General features: G+C 35.3%; 1 pseudogene; it reads right to left on the bottom strand.

Annotated features, from left to right (window-relative positions):
- Nucleotides 1-25: 25 nt before the first annotated feature.
- On the bottom strand, nucleotides 26-19,537 carry LOC122655131 (annotated as a pseudogene).
- Between the last annotated feature and the right edge of the window lie 1,314 nt (nucleotides 19,538-20,851).

The raw sequence follows: 20,851 nt of genomic DNA, 5'->3' as shown, positions 1-20,851 counted from the left end.
TCACTTTTAATTATGATAAAACACGTCAAATTTTAATGTCACTGCCTATTGGTTCCTCCATCTTCACTCCATTTAGAAATTTCTTGTACCATTTTGCAGATAATTTTGGTATTCTCTCCAATGTATTGTAGTTCACATAATGAATCCCAAATCGCAAAGAATATCCATTTGACCATTCAAAATTGTCGAGTAGAGACCATATGAAGTACCCCTTCACATTAGCTCCATTGCTGCAAATATGATCAACAAGAGTTGGCGAGGATTAATAAGGGGAAAAACATCCATGCAATAAATAATAAATATGGGGAAGCGGCTCTTGGCATGGTGGTGGTTGCCAATGCAATAGGGCACTAGCCTAAGTCCAAGGGAGAAGTCGTCGGTTTGACTCCCCCTATCAGATGTTATACATCTTTATTCCACCTCCCATCCCCTATTGGCCGCCCTCTCCTCTCGGAGTTGGGATGCCACCATAGTTGCCCTCTTGGGCTGTCACCCCTAGTGGCTTATGAGCCTTCAATACGATCTAACCAAAAATAAAAAAATAAAAAAATAATAAATGATAAATATAAAATAAAATAAAAAGGTGGCAATTAGTTGGATTCAAGTTCTGTAGGAAAACATTGCTATTGGTGCTCATTAATCTTAATCCCTAAATGATTGTACACATAATTGCTATCTCCTAAAGAATTAAAAGATATGTTCTTATTTAATACTGATAGCATACCTCATTGCCTTAGTTAGCGAAGTTAAATAGCTACTTAAAAATTCTACTCTCTTTGTATCATTGACAAAGTCCTCGAAAGAAGAATCTGGAGAGCTTGCATCAGCATACCCTACAAACAAGGTATTGTATTATTATTATTAAGTTACAAGTGTATGTATGTGCACAAATGCATACCATTTGAATTATGACTTTGTGCATAAAAATGAAAGATATCCAAGGGTTTTTACTCTATTTATATCGACTAGAAACCCTTATTTGGTCTAATACCTATTTGTGACATGTGAAAGGGTCATGAGGCAACATATATAGAGCATTGGATATGTAAATCACATGTCAAATTTTAAATTTAAATTCAATCATGTAACAACCCATGTATGTCAATGAACCCTTGTACTTTTCAGTTGTTTATATATTGACGTGCAACATAGTCTTGGATTTTTAGAGATTGATATTTCTCTGCTTAGAGAAAAGTAGAAATTAAGGTGTCAATTCAGGGTGTCAAATTTAAATTAAACCAGTCAGACCTATCCAAACTGATCGATTCAGCTTGCACCAACCGAGTCCTTATTGGTTTGGTTTCAAGTTGATTTTATGAAACCAATAGAAACCGAAATAAAAAAAAAAGACTGAACTTGATAAGAAATTGAAACCAAATCGTTATTAATCAGATAAGAAACCAAAAACACAAAAAAATAAAAAAATAAAAAATTTCCCCATTGATTTCCTTATGTATACTTGTAAAATCGAAATTAGGTCTTACCGAACCTAATACTAGCCCGATTACAAATCGATAACAAAAAATATCAATAAGAAGCCGGACTAAAATCAATCAAAATCAAAACTTATTTAATGGTTTAATCTTAGGTTGACCTAGTAACAGACCCAAACCGATTTAGCCCAACGGAAATCGGACCAAACTGTAGGATTGACACCCTTAGTAGCAATCCCCCACCCAATATCTAGTGTTTTTTGCATATATAAATGATGAAATATAATTTTAGAAATTAAAACATGAAAGAAAAGGGGCAAAAAAACAACAAGCAATATAAGTAAAGCATAAGTTTTATCGAATTGTGCAGATTAGATCTTATAGTTTCAGTTTAATGAAGAGCCAAGGTTCTAAGATGCTCATTTCATAGCTCTTTTAGTTTTGTTAGAGAGGTGGAATGCTAATGCAATGGTCCAATTAAACAAATTATTTATAAAGATGATCTATATGAAAAAGATAAACATAGGTCAACTATTTTAGCATATCATACCATTTTCAGTAATCATCATTGGAGTGTTGTTATATCTTTCTTTGAAGTACATGACCACCTTCTCCATGCTAGAAGGAATCATATAAAAGTCTGGCATCTCTGTCTGAAAAGGGGAAAACACATCATTAAAGGTACATAATAAATTTATCAAACTGATAAATAAAGAATTATAATCAATTTTTTATGGCATTGACAATGGTAGAAAATGTGCTTCTTTTTGTTTTTTCTTTTTCTTTTTCTTCAAGAGATACCATGGACTATATGATTAGTCAAATAATGAACCTAATAATGAAAAGATTCATCTCCAAAACCTAGAATGTTGGAACCCATGCCCCCCCCCCAAAAAAAAAGTGATAAGTTATGTCCATTCAATTGAAGTAGCGGTTAATCAAGTCAAGAACGAACCAGCTCATTTAGGACACAATAGGTTTTTAAATCAAAAGTATCCTTGATCCTAAAATCCCTTGTGTCCCAGATTCTACCAAGAACTTGCATTTAGCTACATGTTAGGAAATCTTAGTTTCCTTCTTGTAATTCCCATGTAACATTTTTGTTGTGGCGGCCTCTCTTCTTTAGGGCCAGGCTGGACTCCCTCTCGCCCTCTCCCTCTTTTTCTCCTTCATTCTCTTCTTCTTGGGTGTTCTAATTTTTGGACTTCGTTAAATAATTTTTTTTTATAAAAAAATCTAAGTGGTTGAGCCTTGAAGGTTAACTATTGAATTTTCTTTTTCTTTTTTCAAAATAAGTTCACCCATTTTACAACTTAATTTGTTTGAAATAAATATATTTCCAACTTAACTTTTTTTTCACTTACCGGCTCGCCAATAGGACGACCATTTCTTTCTGCTGTGGGGTTCACAAACGCATCAATTTGTGAAGCCATAGAGTTGCATCGAGAGAACATGCAATCTTGTGCATAGAAGGTTGGATAATGATTCAAGCCAATGAAGTCTAATTTATTTTTCAACTTTTCTTTTTCTTCTAGTGAAAATATTGGTAGTAGTGGACCCAATATTTCACGCATTTCAGAAGGATAATCACCATACATTATGGGGTCCAATATCCTGCAAACATAAAATATATAAATATTTCAGAAGAAAATAATATAAGAAAACATAAATAACTTTAAGATGATGTTCACTAGTTTTTATTTTTTATTTCTTTCTTTATTTTGGTGTGGTCATAGTTCTGTTTTGATTCGCCATTGTGTGGCTAACTTAGCTTTCTATGTAGTGGAATCATATTCTTAATTTAATTGTTTCCCCTTGTTGAAAGACTTATTCAACAACAAAAAAAACTTGGGCTCAGAGTTAGCTATATATTCTTAATGTAATCACATCTAAGGCATGATGATTATGTTAGTTATCAAGATGTTAAATTAAAATTTTTAATCCATATGAGTGATACCTTATGCAACATTAGGGGAATCTAACTAGAACAAGAGGGACTTACGTTACCTAACAGTCCACAATCATAAACTTCTGAAGAAATATATTAGTAGTGAGTACAAGCTGATCTGCAATCCCTCGAACAACAGTTGCACAAGATACAGAACAAAAAACACTTTACACTCACAAGGGGTCAAAACCCTAACTCACAAATAGAGGGAGGAGAGGGAGAGAAAGTTTATTTCTTGTGCATCAGAGGTGTCTCTCTCCCCTCCCTACTACTTTAATTAGAGATTTTGAGATGCTAAAATCCTATACCACACAACTTGCCAAGTGGTGAGATCTTATTTAATGATCCTACTTATCTATCCCTATCTTTATTTCTTAAATAAAGATAATTATGCATTAGGATGGTATTAAGTAGAAATAGTAATGATGTTCCCAAAAAAATATTTTTATTACGGTTTAGTCCCACCATTTAAGAATATCGCATAGTAACAGACTTACGAGCAAGAAAATAATTTCTATCACCATTCTAGTCCATCAAAATATCTTATATAGAGAATCTCGATTATAGATTAAACATAAAATAATTTTAAAAAATTCTTCAAGATATAATAATTAATAAATAATATTATTTACTCATAAGTGTTCTAGTTCAATATACACAATTATGAACACTCACATTTGTGTTTAGAATCACAAATCCCATCAATGCGACAACCACATAAAAAAAATACCGAGTTCTGTCCCTAGTTGGGAGCAATTTATGGCATAAGCATGGGACAATCAAACAATCAAATTTATTAAGAAGAATTTTATATACTAAATTTTTTAAATTGTGTTTGATGGGCACATAAATCCAACAAAGTAGAATACAAATTCTAACTCACTAAACAAGCTATTATAACAAAGAGGAAATGTTATAATTAATAAGATACAAAAGAAGAGTGATTTTGCAAAAACAACAAGACATTATTAGTAGTAATAGCACTTATTTAAAATCACCATCTTATTACAACCACACATAGATGAGGAATGTAGAATAATTGATTTTGATTACCATGCATGGAAGAAATCAAGAGCCCGTCCAGCTGCTAGGTGATCGGTTGGGGTATCTCTAAGTGGTTCATACCACATTGCATGTAGAACGATCCCAATCATACCTCCTTGCTTAACCTTTGTTTAAGGCAAAAAAAAAAAAAAAAAAAAAAAAAAAAACATAAAAAACAGAAATGCTTACTTGAGGTTCCAATTATAAACCAAATATATGTAGAGAACACGTAGGAGAAGAAGAAGAGTTTATATATTACCTGATATTTTCTCTTATAAATGTCTACAGCAATGGCATGTGATAATATCATGTTGTGTGCAGTGACATATGGTTCATTTGCTGGGTTCCCATAGTGACAACCATTTGAGGGTTTGGTGCAATGGTTGGGTGGGATATCCCCTATGATATAGCCAAGTTTTGCGACAAGGTTTGGCTCATTCATTGTTGATCAATATTTCACTCTATCCCCAAAAGCTTTGAAACATACTTCTGCAAAATATCCAAAATCTTTCCTACATGTGTAAGTAGTGGAATTTTGAAGAAAATATAACAACATCAATTAATAAAATGATAAGAATACAATTAAAACATTGATAAACAACATAATGAAAATAAAATAGACTTCCTGTATTTCTGGGCTCAACCATGAATCATATTGATCTTCAAGTTCTTGAGGAAGATCAACATGGTGCAACGTAACAAATGGTTGTATCCTTGTTCGAATCCGTAACAATTAAGATAAGAAAAAAATTTTTCTCTAGTTGCAGGTAATTAAAGGAAAATGCAGTGAAATTAATTGAAAAAAACATTATACTTGTGATTATGTAATAAACTTAAAATATTACTAAACATGGTACTTAAAAATTTAAAGTGTCCGGATTCTCTTTTTTTTTTTTTTTCATTTCTTGGCTCAGCCCACCTGAGTTGCACCCTTAACTCAAATCCAAGAAATCTGGTTGAGAATCAACTAGAATACAATTATGCATTTTTTTTTTAATTTGAGATTAATATTGTTTTTCATTGGTGGTAATTGTTAAAAAGGTTTCCATTTGTTCTTAATTCAATTTCATTCTCCTCAATTCACTTACAAACAAAGATAGCCTAAAAAAATAAATTAAAATTAAATAAATAAGAAAATTTTACCTTTTTGTAAGAGAGCATTAATTAGCTTGTTGTAGAATTCAATTCCAGCAGGGTTAACTTTTTCAAATCTACCTTCTGCATTTAGGACAGAATTTAAGCATAAATATATCAAGTAATTAATTGATTAGTTTCAATTAATATTAAGAGAATTGATCATAGTAAAACTTACTTGGTAGGATTCTGGACCATGAAATAGAAAATCTATAAGAATTCACTCCAAGGGAATGCATTAACTCCACATCTTCCTGTTTGACGATAAACTTTGTGATTATAGACCCAAGTTCGAGATCTTTACCCAAGTAATAAAATGCAATAAACTTGGTCTTGATACAACAAAAGAACTTAAAAAGGAATAATAAACTTTAAAAGATCAAAATCTAGCTAAAGTGGAGATTTGACCCTTCTATATAATGCCCTCATAATAATTTTAGAAACCAGCTGAGTGTGAGCCAACCTTCAATCCTTAAATAGGTCCAAAACTATGGCCTCTCAAACTGTTATCCTTTTGTCCAAAGCTTTTATTCTTGGTAGCTAGGTTGGATGAGTCAAGATTTTCTTTTGGGGTCAAATTTGTGCTACATTGTACTCAATCGTGATTATTGATATGAAGTGACTTATGTTATTTTTAATAATTATCATTGTCCATGTGAAATGAAATGATTTGACCTTATGGAAAAAAGAAGTGTTATAATAAAATGGTAAAAAAATAAGGTTATTGTAATCAACTTTGGTGACAAGGTTTTTCCAAAAAAGTATTTGTTTCAAAAGAGTTATATTAGTTTCCCAAAAAACTTTGTTATTGTAAAAAACTTAATAAGAAGTGAAAGGTATGTGAACACGTACCATGTAACGGTGGTAGTGATCAGTAGAAACATCTGCATTGCTTCCATCCTTGATACCTCCTATAAGATGATCCAAAGAAAATTATTTTAGACACTGGAGTAATTATTAAATCAATAAGTGATCATCACTGTCATCTCTATTATCTTCTCTTGCTACTAATTATCCAAGGTCACGAATTAATAAATCCAGGTTCCAAAGCCATTGTTAAGAGGGATTATGGAAATTGTTGTTTTACCCTAAGGGTGTGTAGCTAAGTTGGCAATGACCAACACCTCAATTAAGAGGCCAGAAATTCAACTCTCCATCATGAGCACCTATCAGGAAAAAGAAGAGTTATAAATCCAATTAAAATTCATTAATTTTAGAATTTATCTATTTTAAATTGTTGTCTTTGTTGGAATTTCCTTGAGAATATAGACCATCTATCTTTTTCCTATTTCGTCTCCAAGTCGATTTGGGGTTGCATTCTTAGAAAATGTTGGTTTGTTTTTAGAGTTGTCATTTCTTCTAAAACAAAGAATAAAGGTGAATTTTGTAATCTTTCAATGGTAAAACCACCTGTGACACTCTTGGTAAGCTATTTTTTAGTGCATTGAATTATCATATCTAGTGGGAATAAAATAAAAGGGCTATTTTCTCGTGTTCTATTGAACCAATTTGAGACTCCATTACTTTTAAGATAAGAAATAAAATTATTCACAGATGTGCTATCTTACTAGATATTACTAGAAATAGACATCTTTCCTTGGCTTGGAATCTTCCTCTTGTTTCTCCCCCTAGTTTCGATGTATCCTTAATTTTCTTTGTTTTTCCCCTCCCCCCCCCATCCTCCCACCTTGTTTTATTGTTCCCCCATTTGTTTGGTTGTTTTGGTCCGCTGGATTTTGTTGTATCAATTTTGATGATTGTTCTATTTTCTTTTGTTGAGGTCTTTCCCCCTTGCTAGTCTTTGATTTTTTGAATTTTCTCTCTCTTTTCTTTTATAAATTATCCTTTCATCAAAAAAAGATGTTGATACCAGACATATGTTAATTAGGGTCCCACAATATTCTACAAGTAGAGCTAAACTTTATACATTCTCTAATCTTTACATTTAGGAATATTATCGTTAATGCAAAGTGTAATGCCCTAAATTTATGTTCCCACCTCATGAAATAATTCCAAAGTAGTAGTGGATTTTAGTAATTTCAAAAAGGAACTCCAAAAGTAATGGATTGTAGACTGCATCTCAAAAAAATAAGGTCAAAAGTGGAAAGTTACCTGGCAAATGGGTAAATACATCCCAATTGTTGAGACTTTTGTTACCTTCTAAGTAGGCACCTTCAACCTGAAAATGTATGCATTAAAGAATAAACCAAGACGCTTATGAAAATGGTCAGAGCTTCTGGAAGATGTGCAAGAGATATAGTAGCTTGATAACACCAAAATGGGGGAAAGAACGCCAGCTGGTCAACCAGTGCACGCTGCCCCTGCAACCAGACACAAGGGCACGTGTAATGACCGTTGCAACCCTCTTGGAAAAATAGAAATGACCAAGGGTGCGGTGATCATTTTGCGTGCCCCTACATCTGGGTGTAGGGGCGGTGTGCTCTGTGCGACCGGGTGGCATTCTTGTTCCCTACCAAAATTTTATTTTATACAGTTTAGATTACATATATCTATGAAATTTAATGTGCGACAACAAATTGAGAGGACATTAAATAAAAATTTGTAAAAGTTCTTGTGTCCATTCATGAAACCCTCTATCGAATATGGATAAACCACCAAATACGATAGTCGGTTTGTTTTTGGTTATTCAGTTCTATTTTGGCTTGTTCAAGATATAGAATTTAGAAATCAAAACTGAACTCAATCGAGAATAAGAACACATTTTTAAAACAAAAATCTAATTGACTTTATTTGATTTGGGTTTTTATTCAATTTCTTTTTTTATTCCTTATTCGGTTTATGTCCTATTACTTAGACATTTCCCCAATAAATAATATAGAATTGAGCCTCCAACTACTAATACAAGTTGACTTTGAATACAATACACCATCCACAAGAAAAATAGAAAGTTCAAGTATCTTATTTCAGGAAGAATCAGAAAAATTATAGTTCAAAGTTAACAATGTATATTTAATCTCTTGGATTTATAAGGATGAATATTAAACAAATGCCCCAATTTGCTTGTGATTTAATGATGTTTTTTGCTTATATCTTAGAAAATCCAAATGGTTCTTCCCTTTACCATATCTGAACAAGCTATAAATGAGATTGTTCCACAGAGAACTTTCCTTTGTGTACCAGGGGCTTTCGGAGTATTTTTGTGGTAGCCCACAAACCTTAATTCTAAACTACTAATACAATTTAGAGTAAATTTGGTTCAATTCTAATCAAACGGTTTTACCCTTGAAATTAAAACCAAACTAAAATCGAGAAACAAATTCCATATTTAAAAACCAAAACTGAATCGATTCTTCTTCAATTCAGTTCAACCCATATGCCATATAGAAAATAAAAACTGTTAAAAAATATTTAAAAATAAAAAGAAGGATGAAAAATTGAGAAAATTTCCCAATATATGGAGGTATATGGTTGCATTTGACTCTAAAATTGGATATGCGGTGAATCAAGACCTTGCCTATCTATTACTTCCATGTGGGTGATGTGTGTTTTATGGGAAGCCTTTCCTCTATGTGACCAAGTTACATTAATTTATATTGTTACTAATCCCATGGTAATACAGTGTCTAGTTAGCTTCAATTATTCTTTCTACACATGTAATCTCCTTGCAAAGTATTAATAGAAGAGTTATTAATATGCATTAAGGTTAGGAACTACATAAAGTTCACCATGTTGTTGCAAGTTATACAAAAGTAATATATATATATATATATAAGTAATCTCTAATAAGGCAATAAAGGGTATTATTGACTCTATATTATAGGGGCAAAAACTTTATGACCTAGATGTATCTACGGTGCAGGAAAACTTTCTCCATTCTCTAATATATAATAAATGATATTACTAGAATTTTTGCAATTTTCCAACTTTTGGTGCATTTTTAACCATTAAAATATGCTCTTTTTTTATGAAAATTGACCCATGAAATGGTTGTGGTTCTTTATAACATGGATCCACCCAACATATGATAAGAAGTTCAATATTATTAGTGTATCAAGTAAATCATACCCCAAATCCTTTTCAAGTAAATATACCATTTGCAGCATTGGTACCCATACAAATACTGCTTATCATATTGTGGGACTATGGTTTTGAGAGTGGGAATATAAAGGTTAAAAAGGGGGTGCATCTTGTTGTCACCATGTAGGTGAACTAAGAAGTTGTAACTTTACTTTTTTGCCCCTTCTCTTATTCCCATAAGTTATTTAATGTAGGTTAATTTCGTCATTTCATATGAATAATGACAACTTTTGAAAATGACATAGTGATAAATCATTTTCAACTTATTTTGAAAACTTTTTTTTTTTTTACCTTTGACTAAAGGCCAAATGGTCTCTGTGCTGGGGATGCAGGTTGTGCCCAGACACATGGGGGTGGGCGAAATGACTACCCAACCCCTTGAATGGCAGACCCATGTGTTTGGGCACAGGCTGCACTGCGGCATAGAGAACATTAGCCCTTGATTAAAATAACTTTTAGCAATAAGACAAGAGGCCAAAAAGTAAGGTTACAATCTTTTTGTAACCAACCTTAGTTACAACAAGATTTTCTTGGTAAAAAATAACTTGAACAACTAATGTGAAAGTAAACTTGACTACCACCCAACAAAAGCACATTTTTGTAAGAACTTGTGAACCCTTAATTATAAGGTATTGATCCTTACCAACTGAACTTCCTCAGGGTTCAATGTTCTCATTATGAGGACGTCTTTATAGCCTTATTTTCATTGAATGACAAAGGAAAACAAACTACGTGGATCAACCAAAGAAGAAATGAATTGATTCAAGAGAAGTCCCCAAAAAACATAAAAGAAAGAAACAAGCTATGGGAAATATCAAAAACCGTTGCAAAACTAAAAAAGAAAATAAAATAAAACAAAGAGAGAGAGAAGATGAATTTTTAAACCATATGTGGCTGGTTGGAGTGTTTTCTTAGTTACCTGATAAGCAGATGTTGCAGTTCCAAAAAGAAACGTTAGAGGAAACTGACTGCGATGCAAGAGGCAACTACTGAAATTGATCTGTTGAGTAAAACAAATGGTTGCAAAGAATAATTTCATCATCTTTGCTAAGTGAAGGTCTTCTGTTATGTTCTGGCTTGGACTATCTATTTTTGGATTCATAAATTTTATATATATATAGAAGCTAGCACCCAAGGAGAATTATGGTTCGAACGACACTTCTTTATCTTACATTTCAGGAGATTTCATTTGGTGGCATGAAGAAGCATGCACCATTCAAGTACTTCTTTCTTCATACAAAAATGCCTCGTGCTTCATGCCACTTTATTATTCTATATGATGCATGCATGCATGTATTGAACTATTGATCTTCCTTCCTCTTTTCTTTGTCCCTTTTTTTTTTTTTTGTTAAGCCTCTATTTTTGTTGTCATTATTTGAGCAGTGCCCCCGTGCATGCTTACTTGAATAGTGCTCCATGCTGATTAATTTGATCGCTCAATAAAATAACGATTGGAGTCTGGATCAGCTCCACATATGGAGATAAGTTCACATGTGTTTAGATCATCCACCAGGCAAATAACCTTTTTTTGATGAAAGTGTAATCACACAAACCACACACCAATCCCAAAAGATTAACCACTAGGCAACAACTTTGACCCCCTACTTAGCTTTTGTTAAAAAATTTTAAATATTATAAAAGGAAAAGTGGGACCCACTTGCTTTTTCTTCCACACCTCCGACTGTCGACCACAAAGGTATCCTCCATGGATCTCCTCTCTCCAAACAACAATCACCTGTAAGTATCACGTCAAGGTACTTGCATTTGGTTGGATTCTTGAGATAATCCCTTCCCACCACTTCCTAGTTCCCCGGATGTGATGATTCCCTCCCCAACCAACCCTTTTATTTAAGAATAATTTATTCCCAACCTAATCCAAATCAAAAAGTCCGATTTTCTTTTCTCCTCTGTGCTTCTCTATCCCTTCCTCTCTCACTTGCTCACTATCTCTTCGTCAACAAGAGGATACCGATCATCACCCATGAGGATCTTCAGCCTGAGATCCAACACATTGCCAATGGCGATCGTTCCCATCTCTGATCCCAGCATCCATGAATACGGTTTTTATGCTCTGCAATTTAACTCATCAGGCATGGGAAGCAAAAGTATCCAGAGGAATGTTACAATACTTCTATTTAGGAACAGTTTTGGTCATCAATTTGAATTTGTGAGTTACAGAGACAGTGCTCCATGGAGAAGTGTGAAAGGGGGACAAAGCATCAAAATCTTTCTTGGCCTTTTTCTTAAGATCAAGTGTAAAATTGAGCTCGTTCCATTCACATCGACACTACTTGTTTGGACTAAATTTGTAAGATTTTTGTTAACTTTAGTAAACGTGTGCAAGAAAAATAAAAGATTGCAGAGGTCTGAAATGTAACTTGATTATTGATTATAACAACTTGTTAAAAGATGTTAATGTGATATTATTCCCTTAGATTGTGATTCCTCAATAGAGGAATATATATATAGTTTACAAGAGATTGGAATATACAGGGAAACAAATAAATAAAGAATATATAGAATATTGGATTTACATATTGACAGAGATTGACGGTGAGACTTCCATTCGGAAACAAAATCCATATCGCATGTGATAGCAGTTGCCAGAATTAGAAGATTGAGTTGTACATGAACTGAAGGAGAGAATCATTTCATCAATACACCCCCTCAAGGTGAAGAATCGGTCAACCGAATCTTCAGCTTGTCTCACAGGAATTCAAAATGAGCAGTAGTAGGGGCTTTGGTAAACATGTTGGCCAATTGATCATGGGTTGAGATAAATTGAACTTGGAGTTGCTTCTAGGCCACACGATCACGAAAAAAATGAAAATTGACCTCTACGAGTTTGGTGCATGCATGAAACACTCGGATGGCGGAGAGATAAGTTGCACCAATATTGTCGCACCACAATACAAGAGGACCATGAAGAGGAAAACCCAGTTCCAAAAATAGAGATTCTAGCCAAATTAGTTCAGCGGATGCATCAGCCAAGACCTTGTATTCGGCCTCTGTCGAGGAGCGGGCAACTATGTGTTGTTTCCACGATGTCCAAGTGACCAAGTTTGGCCCAAGAAAAATTACAAAACCACCCGTGGATTTGATCACTGCCATTCCCAGCCCAGTCCGCATTGGAGAAGGCTTGTAAACAACGAGAAGGTGACCGATCTAGTAGAAGACCATGGGTGTCAGTGCTTTAAGATAGCGCAAAATTCTTTTCACAAGCTGCCAATGATTTTTGGTGGGTGCATGCATGAATTGGCAGGCACGGTTTACTACAAATGCCACGTCCAGACAAGTGAGGGTGACATATTGTAGCACCCCAACAACAGAATGATACTCCGTCGGGTTATCGTGGAGAGCACCCCTAAGTCCGAGTCCTTGATTGTAGACATAGGCGTTTTTACCAGTTTACAATCAACCATACCGGTACGTCGTAGGAGATCTGAAATGTAATGGGACTAAGATAAAAGAAGTCCACGGGCATGTGGTTTAGCCTCAATCCCCAAGAAAAAATGTAGAGGATCCAAATCTTTAATAGTAAACTCGCCCGACATTTTTTAAGGAGACTGGGAACTGCAGAGGCTCTGATACCATGTTAACGTGATATTACTCCCTTAGATTCTGATTCTTCAATAGAGGAATATATATACAATTTACAAGAGATTGGAATATATAGGGAAACAAATAAATAAAGAATTCACAAAATATTAGATTTACATATTGATAGAACTTCCATTCTGAGGCAAAATCCATATCACATGTGATAGCAGTTGGCAGAATTAGAAGATTGAGTTGTACATGGAGGAGAGAATCATATCGTCAATAAAAGATAGAACAAAAGCCCTACTTTTTGTAGACCTAGATATTTTGTAATCCAAGGAAAATGGCTTCATCCTTCCACAAGTGCATGTTGCAAGTCCTCGAACCCAACACTGATTTTGCTAGTTTCATCACCAAGGAGAGAGGACAACCATGGAGATCATCAATGAAAATGGTAAATGTAGTTGGATGGGGAAGATAAATATGTGGGTCCCACTACTTTATAACATTTTAAAAATTAACAAAAGGCTAGTGGGAGAGAAAATTATCACTTTTAGTTCTTTGCCCGCCCAGTTCCCCGATGCCTCTAATAAAGGGGGAGAATCCCACCCAGGCAGGGTTAGGGTGTTCATTGCGCCCCTGTTAAAGGCACTGGGGAACTGCGTTGGATAAGGAACTGGAGGGGATAAAGATCTGGGAGGGAGGAGAAGGTTGGGATCTTTATCCCCTCCAGTTCCCTACCCGGCCTAGTTCACCAGTGCCTCTAACAAGGGGGGCAATGACCTCCCTACCCCTGCCTGAACACTGCCCGGGTGGAGTCCACCCCCTTATTAGAGGTACCAGGGAACTAGGCTGGCCAAGGAACTGGAGGAAATAATTTTCCAAGAAGGTTGTCGGTTACCACATGGACACGTGTCATCTTGCCACCAAATGTGGAGAGTATGTACTCATACTCTCTCCAAATCAAGTGAAGCTTAAGTTTTTACTTAAGATATTGATAAAAATGATATTATGAATTGTTCTCAGTCAAGAACATACATCCTATATATATATATGGAAGTATATTTTAAATGTTTTCTCGTTAAATATGATAAATGTTTGTGATGTAATATGACTATGTAAGTTCTGCTTGCTGACCTTTTAAGCTCACAAATGTTAAATGATTCATTTTAGATCAAGGAGCTAAGGATAAGGGATAGAGTGTTGCAGAACCCGGGAGAACTTGATTGACTTGGCTCAAAACTGTTGGAAGTTTATTTTGTTGAATTTTGAAGGTCGAATTTTTATGTAAAGTTTTCATCAATGAATAGTGGTGACCTAGAGACATCATGTCATTCTAGATGGTTTGATGAAGATGATGATGCCATGGATCTTAAACTCTTAGAATGAAATACAAATGGTCTCAAATTTGAGCTCCCTCTTCGATACCAATTATGAAATAACCTAGAGGGAGTGAATAGGTTTTTTTTTAGTGAATGGTAAATAGGTTATTTACTAGTGGATTTTGTGTCTTTTTCAATTAATTACTCAAGTAGGTGAATTTCTTATATGATGCAGAACTTTAATGATAAATAATTCACAAAAATCACACAAATAATAGAGATACAAGATTTATAGTGGTTTGACTCCAAAAGTTTATATCCACTTTACTCAAAAATTGAGAGAATTCAACTAGTATCTCCCTCTCAATACAATAGGTGGGGAAATTGTACCTTTACAAATTTTTTTAATGATAAAATGATCATTTACACACTTTTAAGTATAAGAGAATCCTAATTTTTCAAGGATAAGAGGATCCTTGCACAAGTCTAAGTAGAATTTAGACTAATGCAATGCGACAAGGCTCTATACTATAGTTAACACAACTTAAGAGAAAAACCAATTAAAATAATGAAGGTGAGATGTTGCCTAACAAGGAGTGTGATAAGTACTCTTCGTAAATGTGAAAAATAATATGAGTTGAATGCACAATGAATGCTCATTGATCCCTCCTCTTGATGGTGTAGTTTTGAGAGAGTGTGGAGACTTGAATGCTTGAATTCACTTGAGAGAGAGCTTGAATTGGAAGCTTGAACTCAAAGACAAAATGTACTTAGAGGATGATTTGATTTCATAACAAAAGTACTCTTGGTTGAATGATAGTTAATGGTCAAGAAAGAGTACAAAGTTTGACTTTATAGGCTAACTTTATTGCCCAAAAGTTTAATGGAAGAAAATGTCTAACGTTTATATTTTTAGACAACCGATCGACCTCTTGGAAGAATCAATCTGACCGGTTAACTAGCCATTGGAGAACTGGCTTGAGCAACTAGCTTGATTCCGGTTGAACATTTTTTGACCAGTTGGACAACCAGCTTGATATCGGTCGATCAGGTTGTTAACCGGCTTGATCCGATTTGGCTCCTTAGCCACTGGAACCAACTAGTTGATTCGATTGGATGAACAAGTCAGATCGGTTGATGAAAAATTCCCCTGTTTTAAGATTTTTCAGTCTAGTCTTCTTGGGGCATTTTTACAAATAGTCATCTTACATATTTTGGTCGATGTAATGGGTCTTTAGGCGTCTCCTAAAGTCTATCTAGGCCTAAGAGTAAATGTGTGAATGCATATGCTATGCAAGTGATGCAATGTTCTATTCTAGACTATGTGGTCTTCGCTCTTTATTCTTCTTTAAACTTCAATTGATTTCAATTCTTGGGCTTCTTTAATCTTCTATACCCGTTACAATGGAGATGTTCATTGATTCCATTTTTTGTTTCTCCATATTGCATCATTATAAGCATCATACTTGGAAAGCATTTGTTATCATCAAAACCAAGTCATGATCAACTTAGGAGAGTGGGATTTTTGTGTGGGTTTCCCAACAAAGTTGTAATGTTTTAAATAATGAATGTTATATGAAGTACAAGTTTAGGTTTTTGTTAGATGTGATCAGTGCCTTGTTAGATGTGTAACAGTTTCAAATTATATATTTCCACTTATAGAACTCTGATAATTATATGGAAATGAATGAGCCTTTCGAACACCCATGCCCATTATGGGATGTTAAGAATGTTGTTATATTTTTTTTTTTTTGTGCTGTGGCATTCAGATCTAGTGTCATGGGCCCCAATGGTTCTGTGAGATTGAGATCGTGACATAATTAATACAAGTATATATCTTTTTTTTGCCAAAGTTCAATAGATTTTATAGAACTATAGAAGAAAGAATGGATGAAAAATGTACATCAAAGATATCTAGAAGAAACTAGATATCGTAAAAAAGAAAAATACAGAAAACAAAAGGTAGATTTCCACTCCATCTTCGGCAAGCCATCAACAAAGAGGAAATCTAACCCAAGAAAACAACTACTCAAACGCAACTCAATCTAAATTGAGGTCTTCCTTCCAAATCCCATCTGAAATCCTATATGATAAACGGTGGCAGAAACATCCAAGAGTCAGATGCATGAGATTAAGCAGCCTTCTTAGCTAAAGAGTCGACAACATAATTCATCTCACGATAGCAAAGGGAGATTCTCTATGTCGACACATCAAGGAATGGTTTGTAAGAAATTCACTTCTGCAGAAAAAAAAAAAAAAGGATCGAAAGATCCCTGATGCACCCCACAATAGAAACTAAATGACATTCCACCTAAATCTTATTTAATACAAGTTTTTGTGTAAATCTCAGACCTTCAAAGAATGCAAAAATTCAGCTAAGAAATTCGATGAAACACCCACATAAAAGTAGAAACTCCTTAGATGCACGCCAGATGAATTTCTAAAAATTCCTCTAATGTTTGCAAGACCTGGATTCTCCAACACACTTCCATCAATACAAGTACATATCTAACTGTTAGTGGTGGTAGAAGCGATGGGATTATCTTGTAATCACAAAATTTTATGAGCATGCAAGGATCCCAATAAACACATTAATGTACTACCCTCAAGGGGAGAGCAAGGTCACCTAGAACACTCAATTGATGTGTTCCTCCAAAGGAATGCAACATTTAAAGAAGATCTCCCAAGCTTGCTTCACCTCTAATGGCCAATAGTGCTTGAGGAAGAAGAAGACTCTCTTTTTCTCTCTCTAAGCTCTCTCACAATTTTGTGCAAATTGTTCTAATAATTTTTTCTCTATCATCATCAATCATCTTTGGCCTTAGGTCTCTTTATATATATAGAGATCTAATTGAGGAGGTGGCAAACCTATGGTCCAGATTTAACCAAGTGGTGTGATCCTAAAGAGTAGCCCATAAGGTTATCTTAAATTGCATATAAGGACAAACTTATCCAAAATTGTAGTAAAGGACAAACCTACCAGGGCATAACCTGAAAAACCCCTTACGGTAGGTAATTTTATTATATTTTCTTCTCACACTACTAACACCTATAATGGGCCATTGCAACCATGGAATAAATGTCACCGCCACAATTCCGGTCCATTATAATTTATCATGAGAGCATGGAGGACTTTGATTGGCCATACAACTCTTTGAAAACTCTTTTCCAAAATATATTTAATTTAATATTAATAAAATAAAATACTCTTTGCAAACACTTTACAAAATACCAAGGCCTTGGATTTGTCACAATTAAATCCGTTCACTCTCTTTTTGGTGTTCTCCCTTTACGGGCAGTGAAAACTTTATTGAGCATCACATCCATAACTATTTACATTATGCACACCGAGCGGCTAATATATAGTCAGTCCTTTCGGTAGACATCAACCATTGACACACCACAAATGTACAGAACATAAATAAAATGGCAAGTGTCTCTCAAGTACAGAGAAAATACCTACCAGAGATTTCCATTGCAACTACAACTTGATGGTGAATAATTTGGGAATCCCCATGGATCATGTTCAACAAGAAATGTGCCTATATTTACATTTTGGTCCAATCACTATTGTACGAATATAAAATATAGCAACCATAGAACAGATTGCCCAAATCTATTCGTAGTTGTGAACAAAACAGTTTGAATTGGGTAGAAGCAATATACAATTGTGACAAGCATATAATTAAATAAAACTAAATTAATTAATTTAATCAAATTAAATTGGGTTTGATGGACACATAAACATTACATCCAACAATCTCCCACTTGTACATTAAATCCAATGTCCAATAGATTTTATCCCCATGTTCTCAACATGTCTATTAAATACTACTGGAGTAAGTCCCTTGGTTAAGGGGTTGGACAAATTATTTGCAGAATCAACTTTGGCAAGTGATACGTCCCCTCTTTGTATTATCTCTCGAATGAGATGATACTTGAGCTCCACATGCTTGTTCTTTTGATTTGCTCTTGGTTCCTTATCTTGAGCAATGGCTCCTTTGTTATCACATTACAAAGTCGAGGTTAGGTACTACCTCCATGCCGATGAGAAATTTTCTCAGCCATACCCCTTCCTTAGCTGCTTCACAAGCTGCTAAGCATTCAGCCTCAGTTGTGGAATCCGCCATTGACTTCTGCTTTGCACTCTTTCATATGACAGCCCCTCCACCTAGTATAAATATCATGCCAGATGTTGATTTCCGGTCAACTTTATTTGATAGAAAATCAGAGTCTGTATACCCTACTACTGATAACTTATCTGCACTATAAACAAGGAAATAATCCTTTGTTCTTCTCAAGTACTTCATGATGCACTTAACTGCTATTCAATGTTCCTGTCCAGGGTAATAATCCTTTGTTCTTCTCAAGTACTTCATGATGCACTTAACTGCTGTTCAATGTTCCTGTCCAGGGTTTGATTGAAATCGACTAACCATACCGACTGCATGACAAATATCTGGTCTAGAAAATAGCATTGCATACATGAGGCTTCCAATGGCCGAAGCATATGGAACCCCTTTCATAGTTTTTATGTCCTCAGGGGCCTGTGGACATTGTGACTTAGAAAATGCTATGCCATTTCTAAAGGGAATGTTTTCTCTTTTAGAATCTTTCATTCTAAACCTCTCCAGAACTTTGTCGATGTAATTAGCTTGGGACAGACCTAAAATCTTACGTTTCCTATCTCTGACTATCTTGATGCCTAGTATATACATGGCATCACCCAGGTCTTTCATTGAGAAGTTGGTGGAAAGCCATTTCTTAATAGAAGTGAGCATTCCAACATCATTCCCAATGAGAAGTATGTCTTCTACATACAAGACAAGGAAACAAACCGAACTCCCACTGAATTTCTTGTAGACACATGGCTCATCAACGTTCTGATCAAAACCAAACTCTTTGATTGTTTGATCAAACCTGATGTTCCAGCTTCTAGATGCTTGTTTAAGTCCATAGATTGACTTCAACAATTTGCACACTTTGTTCTCTTCCCCATGGGAAATGAACCCCTCTGGCTGAGACATGTAAATGTCCTCATCAAGACGTCCATTCAGGAAGGCTGTCTGGATATCCATCTACCAGATCTCATAATTGAAGTGTGCTGCTATGGCAAGTAAAATCCGAATGGAATTTAACATTGCAACTGGCAAGAAGGTCTCCTCATAGTCTATGTCTTTTCTTTGGGTATAGCCCTTGGCTACCAGCCTTGCCTTATATCTCTCCACGCTTCCATCGGTGCCTTTCTTCTTCTTGTAGATCCATTTGCATCCTATAGGCTTAATGCCTTTAGGTGGATCCACTCAAGTTCAAGCGCTATTGGAGTACATGGAGTCCATTTTGACTTTCATAGCATCTAACCATCTAGTTGCATCCACATCTCCTATAGCATCTTGGTAGGTGCAGGGATCTGTATCCGAAGTATCGATGACCATGTAGGACTCTTCTACTTTGTTTGATTCCTCGCTAAAGAAAACCAAGCGGTCAGGAGCCCTGATTGTTCTTCCACTGCACCTAGGCTCTATAGGATTCATCACCGGTGGTGAAGTTTCAATGGGTGGTGGTGTAGGGACCATCTGAGTATCCATGTTATCCAACTCTTGAATTACAACCGGCCCAGTTCTGGGTGCAACTTGGTCATCCTCGAGAAACATGCATATTTACTTACAAACACCTTTTTCTCTATTGGGTTATAGAAATAGTAACCCACAGTGCCTTTGGGGTAGCCTAGGAAATGGCATCTATCAGTCCTGGGTCCAAGCTTGTCTGCATGCTATCGTTTCACATGTGAAACATAACCCCATACCTTAAAGTGTCGTAGACTAGGCTTACACCCTGTCCACAACTCATATGGTGTCTTGGGTACAGACTTGCTTGGAACCCTATTTAGAATGTATATAGCCGGTTCCAATGTATATCCCCAAAATGACAAGTGCAACTGAGAATAGGTGAGCATGGATCGAACCATGTCTAACAGAGTTCTGTTTCTACGATCTGGCGCACCATTTTGTTGTGGTGTGCTGGTGCGATCAGCTGTGATAAGATCCCCTTATCTCGTAAGTGGTCCAAGAATTCGTCAGATAAGTATTCACCTCCTCGATTGGATCTGAGGCATTTAATACGCCTATCTAATTGGTTCTCAACCTCGGCTTGGAACTCTTTGAACTTTTCAAAGGTTCCCAATTTACGATGCATTAGATAAACATAGCCATAACATGAATAGTCATCGGTGAAAGTGACGAAGTACTGATATCCCTGCCTAGCAGTGATATTCAGTGGTCCACAAACATCTGAGTGGATTAAATCTAATGATCTGTTGGCTCTTCCTCCTTTCTTAGGAAAGGATAACTTGGCCATTTTACCTTGGAGACATGATTCACAGGTTGGAAATG

This window comes from Telopea speciosissima, chromosome 3 (genome assembly GCF_018873765.1).
Source record: "Telopea speciosissima isolate NSW1024214 ecotype Mountain lineage chromosome 3, Tspe_v1, whole genome shotgun sequence".
NCBI lineage: Eukaryota > Viridiplantae > Streptophyta > Magnoliopsida > Proteales > Proteaceae > Telopea > Telopea speciosissima.
This window is presented reverse-complemented; position numbering and strand designations above follow the sequence as displayed.